At 41.3% G+C, this 7140-nt stretch overlaps 1 protein-coding gene across 1 annotated transcript in view; it reads left to right on the top strand.

Moving 5' to 3' along the window:
• The window catches only part of VAPA (VAMP associated protein A), a 28043-nt gene that overhangs the window by 442 nt on the left and 20461 nt on the right, over positions 1-7140 (top strand). The gene's annotated exons all lie outside the window — the stretch shown is intronic.

Genomic DNA, 7140 nt, shown 5'->3' with positions numbered 1-7140 from the left:
CCCCTGCCATGCGCGCGTCCCCGCGGCGGGGTGCCGGGCGGCGGCTCTCCTGTCAGCTCCGCCGGCGCTGTCCTCTGCAGGTAGGGGCGGGCGGGCGGGCGTCCCCGGGCTGAGGTGGCTTCGGGCACGTCGCGGTTGAGTTGTTTCGGTGCTTCGTCTGCGCTCCTGTCAGGAGGTCGGCGCTGTTGGTGTATGGGGTGTTATTCCCTCCTCGCCAATCACGAATGGGATAGCTGTGGAAAGGGAGGCTCCTGCAGAGTGATCCTCGAAAGGTGTATGCATTAAAAAGAACCGAATGCAACAGCAGCAAAACAAATGTGCCAGAATAAGGAGATCTAGCTCGTATGCTCAGCTTTTCATCTTATCTTTTGTGGCTGGTGTCAGCACACGTGCTTGCATAATCCTGTGTTGGTATTTTGTTGTAGGCTCATTTTTCATTGTTTAACGGGGATCGAGCATCCTGTCCTGTCCATCTGAACAACTAGAGCAGGTTGATGTCCATATCCGAGACAAACACTGTATTTCTCCCAGACACATTTGGCTGGCCAGGCTCCTGGCAATAAGACTGAGTTGGCTTTGTCAAAGGGGCTTTTCTGAGGCTTTACCTGTTTTGGTGATCCATCACATCAATCAAGAAAACACCGATTCTGTTGTATCACACATCTTAACTTCCTGATAGCAGCAGTTTTTAAATTGCACATCCGAAGGTACAGCTAAAACCACAGGAGGAACTTTTTTTTTTCCCCACTTCTGTATTGTGTTAGAATGTCTGCATCCAGGTTTCAGTGCACTGCACTCTTGCAAGAGCAGGTTGCAGGAAGATGCATTGAAGCTCTTGCATCTTGCACTGTCTTCAAGCTGGAAGCAAGCTGTGTTTGTGTGGTTTGTGACAAGGAACAGAATAAGTACTAGATGTAGAAATTGTTAGGATGAAGCAGTTGTCAGACAGTAATCAGTGTTGTCATGTGTGTTTACAAAATGTGTTTATAAGGCATGAAGTTTGGTTTCAGGCTCATGCACGTAGTAGGAAAATGTCTGTTGAGCAGACTGTGTGAACCCAAAGTCTGAAGCATAATGGAACTGCAGTGGGACACCGTAGCGAACACTCTATTACTGTATTATTATGTTACAGCAAGAGCTACCTATTTAAAGAGCACCCGGTGCTTTCACAGCAAATATTTTCCAACTGCTTATTGTTCTGAGGTCTTCAGAAAGGTTTGTGGGTCACAGACAGTCATTCATTTCTGAAGTGTTGCACGGAAGAGTACAGTACGGGTTAAAGAGAATACTGAGTATTATCTTTTGAAAAACAGTTGATACCTAAGAGAGTGCATGACTCAGAATTTCTAAGTGTAACTTAGATGTAGGAAAATCATATGATTTTTTGTTGTTGTTGTTCTTTTTAAAGTAATTCTTTTTGTTGCTATTATTGTCCTAATATTGTTGATGTGTGTGTGTGTGACAGAAATCCAGTTTATGTCCAGCCATCAGAACAAATAGCTCAGTAGGCTTTCTTGCCTCCTAGAGTGACTTGCAGTGAATTTGCTGACCTTTAGGGTAGCAGTGAAATGTGTTAATATGCCCTTTTGCCAAACAAGGACTTAAATTAAAGAGTAGGTAGCACTTACGTGAGGAACGCTTGACAACACTTAAAATTCATCATGTGATGAAGCTGTTGTTGGTTGCTACTCAGACAGCAAAACCGCATGCTGGATTTTATTCCACACCTTTCAGAAGTCTATAAACTTGCCCCATAGTGGTTAGCACACCGTGTTTGCTTTGGTGTCAGAAAGATCAGAGTCCTGTTCTTGAAGTACCTGGCATTCCTAGCAAGCCACTGATAGCATGTTGGTGTTGGGTGATTCCCTCTGCTGCTGCAATAGCTGCATTTCTTTGGGTTGTGGGGCCATCGGGGATACCTAAGGGGAATCACAAGACAAATAAATGTATTTCAGAGTGTTGTGCAAATTGTATCAGGGGAAAAATTATTCTTAAAAGGAGTGAAACTAAGAGGCAGTAGATTATGTATGATTTTGTTTTCAGCGACTCAGTAGAGAGCACTGAGAATTTGCCTTGTAGCCCTTGTATCCAGGTCTTCAGCCACACTACCACCTGCATTGCATTTAGTTTAGCTCTTCAGATCTGAAGTTTGGGTTTGATCAGGAAAAATTGGACCAGGTGCCACCTTTCAAATTAGGTAATTGGTGTTTCTCATCTTCTGTCTCTTAGAGTCCTTGCACACGACTCATGCATGCAGTCATTGTAGCTCTAGTTTAAGGAAGACTATGATAATTTGGAGTTTGTTTCTTGTGAGTAAATACTTTTTTTTTTTTTTTTTTTTTTTTTTTTTTAGGGGGTCTTTTTTAGCTGCTTAACAGTTGTGTAGTGAAGTGGCAGCACGTGAAGTTTTCAAGTCAAAGCTTTCTAGTTTTGTGGTGGAAACTCAGCTGGTCTTCCTTATGTGAAAAGGAGATGATATAATTACAAGCAACTTGCATTTAGGTTGTTCTTGGAAGATGGTCCTTCTTAAAAAGCATTCTCCAGATCTTTACGTCAGTCATAAGACCTGCTTTTGCAACATATAATTGAAAATCAAGGCTTGCTGATTTGATGAGCCCTGGAAGATCAGTAGGCAGTATTCGGAATTTGTATTTCATGTGCTTCAGAGATGTCTGACGAGCAGTTATGTCAGATGCTATAAGGATGTATGAATAGTCTACATAGACATCCTTTATGGAAGTTGTTGCTTACAGGCGTGCAAAATGCAGCTATGCCACCTTTGTAAATGTCTCAAAAGAGAGACACACGTTTCCATTTCTTCTTCTTTTATTGAGGCCAGAAATAAATTGGCAAATAAGCAGACTAAAATCAACTTTTGTGAATGTCACTGTGCAGTAAAATACTCACTTCTGTGGTTTGAGTTACTGGAAGAGATCTGTGGAACATGATGCTTAATTTCCCATTATTAATCTGATTCATATTTGTTTGGGATTGTTAGCGTATTAAAATTGCCTATCAGCTGGCTTATAGTCAAACAACTCTTTCCAGGTAAGGTGAGCAGCACTTCGCTTGAATATCACAGCTTCATCTGAAATGCAGGTTTCCCTATAAATAACGCAAAGCTAATGCTGTTGATTATTTTGTAGTCGTTACCCTGCTGTTGGTAACAGCAAAAGCCACAGGGCGTGTGTTGCTGCAAATCGTGAAGGTGGAACTGAAAGGTAAAAATAGCTCTATGTTAAATCTGTCCCCTGCCCTCAAAGATCTGCTGTCAGAATTGGCCCAGAGTGTCTTTGGAGTGCAGGATTTGAACTCCTTAACTGCGATCTTGCTGCCTTATTTGTGTGTGTCTGGGTCAGATCACATTTTAAGCCTATTTTCGCTCTATTCAAAGGACCAGTGCATTCGTGGCATCCCAGCTTTCTAACACAGGTTTATTTTAAAAAGGAAATAAAATAAAATAAAATAAAATAAAAGGTTGGAATGTCAGTTTCTGGTGTCTTCATTCCAGAACATTTTTGGAACTAAACAGTGAGATAGAATGAATATTCAGCAAGTAGTCTCTGACTTTTCTTTCAAATCCAAGATTTCCTGGCATTGTTTAATCATCTTGTGTTTCTCTCCATTGTTTCCTGACTCAAATGCAATATCTGTTAGTATTTTTTTTTCAAGTTGAGTATAAATGAAACTGAAGGCACAGTGTGATTAGTGGGAATGTGTTGAGGAAGAGTGAAGAAGAGCTTTTTTTTTGTTCTGTATTTTACCAGTTGTTGCTTAAGAGGTGGTTCATGTTTAAGTAAGTTTAAGTAAGTAGTTTAAGTAAGACTGCCTTTCACACTGCCTGATGAGCAGGGTTTGTGTTGATCCTGGTGAGGCCACATGTACTGTAGGTGTTGGATAAAATTCAGTAGTGGAATTATTTCCTACAGTGAAAGAGGAACGCTGCAGTACACATCAGGATGTTTTGCCATTCCCTTCAGTTCACAGGACTCACTGTTGCATCTTCAGTAAAGTAAGAGCCACTGTACAGGCTTGACCAGTAGTGCAGCCATCAGTATAAAACTTTCACCATTACATTGTTGTATGAAGTGTCCACTCGTTCTGCTTGCTGATAACTCAAGTAAGTGTTCTAAATCACTACAGTATGTCAGTATTATGAAAACATTGTACGGTATCTGAATGTTGTATGGTTGCTTAAGGCCTAGATGAAGAATAGAATGTTACCTTGAGCAGGAAATGCATTAGTTAGTGGAGCTGAATACATAGTGCACCAGCTCTCTGCTGTGATGCTGTGAATTGCTTCTGCTTTGTCTTGGCTGTGGTTTGTGAGCATGTTCTACTTTCTGATCAAATTTGTTTCTGAAAGAAGTCTGTCACACAGGTCTTTGTTACATACTTAGCTTAACAAGCCATTAATTTGAGTTGCAAAAGCCTGCTAGAGAGAACTTGCTATATGTAGGATGGAAAAAAGTGACTGAATAATTAGATAAGTGTTATATTTCCCACTGTAATGTTGTTAAATGGTAAGGTTTTCATTGTCAGATGAGCAAAATAGGTCTATATAAGCTAATTGCTTAAAAAAACCCAAACCAGTAAAATGACTAATAAGGTAATTTATGGTGAAGTATTGTTGAAAATAAAAATGCAGAAGCACAAGTTAGAACTCCAGTCACTGTATTTTCCTTTGGGTGGTAAGATTTTATCTGATGCGTAGTGATCCTGGCCTCTTGCCCTCCAGTGTGTTGTTGAATAGTGTACATGTATTTAATTGCTTTGGAAATTATTGGGCAATGCAGATGTCATGTTTTTATGTTATGGTTTTAAGGTATTTAGAAACTTGTGGTTGTGTAAATTAAATATTTTTGATTTTTTTTTTTTTTTTTTTTTTTCATAAGAAAAAAGTCTTGATAGCTGAGATGCTTTGCTAAAGATGAACCTGCTGTAGGACTTCAGGTACTTACTTTTTAATAATACAGAGAAGGAAGCAAAGGAGAAACAGTAGCCTGCCTGAATTTTTAAGCGACAGTCCCTTCAGTCACTCCTATGTTTCTCAAAATGTGGTTTCACTTGGAGTAATGTTTAATTTGACACTTCAGTGCTTGCGTAGATCTTACCTAAATGGCATGCAGAGCCTTGGAGGAAAGAATAATTAAAGACTTGAGGGCAAATGGAACATGGAGCAGAATGCAGCATGAGTGTCCTGGTGGTGAGCTTGAGAGCTGGGGTGGTATATGACCCCCTGCCTGCTCTCTGCCTCTCCTTTGGTCTTTTCTGTGTGCCCCCTCCCCAGATGAAAACTGACCTGACGGTTGGAATTATAGCTGTTCATTGACTTCATACAGAGGTATCTGCAAAACCAGTACCTGCGGGCGAAGAAGCTTGGTGGGCAAGCATTAAGATGGAGAAGGAACAAGCTATAAAATAAACCACAGGGCAACTGTTGGACTCTTAGAAATATCTTTATTAAGCTTCCAAAGGATGGATCATTTCGTGTTTGAACTTGGCTTAGTATCTTCAGTATATTCCCCTGTGACCTTGGTGTGAATGGGATTGTGCTTGAGCAGCTCGCTGGTGTTGAGAGGTTAGGACACAGGATGAATGATAAAATGGTGTCTTCAGTGTATGCAGTAATAGAGCTGATGCTTTGATGCTTTCTCATTTTAGTTGCAAGTGATGTAGGAATAAGACTAGATACTAATACTTAGTCATAGGCTTATTACGAGCGTGGCAAGTCACCAAAATGAGCAGAAATGAGGCTGTGGTTACATCCTAAGGTTTGTTTGTTTTTTTTTTTAAATACATTCCTGGCAATGCCTGTTCAGAGGGAATAAACCTAACTGGGGATGGTAGAAGGGAAAAGTTATTAGTGTTAGCAAAGTAAAATAGCATGACTTGTTTGTCTTAGCAAATGAAGACTGTAAGGGGATCTGATTACTATCTATAACAGAATAAGTAGGCACTGGGGGAATGACTATGTATCCTAAAGGGTAAGTTGGTACAAAAATGAATTGGCATCAAGTGGCTATGAGTGTGTTTAGATCATTAGAAACAATCTAAATTTCAGATCTGAATGTGGCAGTCTGAACTAGCTTTCTGAAAGAAGTGACGTGCAAGTTGGAGTGCTGGCCATTAAAGGTCCCTTCCAACTCAAATGGATCTGTGATTCTGTATGCAGCATTGAGTTGTGTTCGGTGTTTTTTCTTCTTTTTAAGAAAAGATGTTTGGAAAATAAAAAATTATACACGTAGGAGTAGCTGCTGCATATGCGAAGTAAACATGATTATTAGAATTCGTAGGACCTAATTGAAAATGGCCACTAAGCCTTGTTAACCCAGTGAAAATAAAAATGGTTTGGGTTTTTATTTTGGATGTGTATGAGACATTTGGTCACTTCCCTGTTAGGAAATGAGGGGTGTTAAGGCTTGCATTACAACTTCTACTGCTTCTGGAGAAGTAAGCTGCCTCCTGGAGAGAGCAGTTGCATTAGCTCAGCTTACTTCTGAGAAGGGAAGGCAGTGAGGGAATGGAGCTCGTGATCCTGGCAGAGAGGGAGTGGTGACCAAGCAGGCAGTAAAGCAGATGTTTGTTTGCCAGAATAACTTTGGGTTGTGCCATACTCAGCTTCCAGAGATCTGAGAGCTGGAGAGCTGTGCTTCTGGAGGTGCCGCAGTGTTAGCTACGTCTGTCCCTAGAAGATACTGATGTCTGATCTGTAAACCTGTTTAGATGGGGGCTCTGTTTAGATGGTGTGTCAGTTGCAGGAGTTGGACGTCATTAGCATGAAATTCATTTATTTTTAAAGTTACCTTGTATTCTGCTCACGAAGGAGTGAAGATGCTTCTGATAGATTCTGTTGGCAATACCAGGCAAAACATTTGCAGGTAGGGCAATAGTCACATACAGAAAGAAGAGTTGTACTCACCCCACTGGTGAAGAGGCTCTCTGGCCACACAGTACTCCTCAAGAAGCAGTCCTGGCCCAAGAGCTGCTCTCACTTCAGTGGCCGCCCTTACATGAGCCCAGCATGGCTCTGCCCTGGGTCCACTCCTTCTGGACACATGGAGAGCACAGGTGCAAACAGTGTGCCTGTGTTCCTTGGGCCAGGCACACCCCTTCACCAGGTGCTCCATCGCCAGCTCA

Source organism: Lagopus leucura, unplaced genomic scaffold (assembly GCF_019238085.1).
Source record: "Lagopus leucura isolate 7727_CA_CO unplaced genomic scaffold, USGS_WTPT01 Super-Scaffold_100002, whole genome shotgun sequence".
In the NCBI taxonomy this organism is placed as follows: Eukaryota; Metazoa; Chordata; class Aves; order Galliformes; family Phasianidae; genus Lagopus; species Lagopus leucura.
Note: the sequence above shows the minus strand (reverse complement) of the source record. Positions and strands in the feature narration are given on the sequence as shown.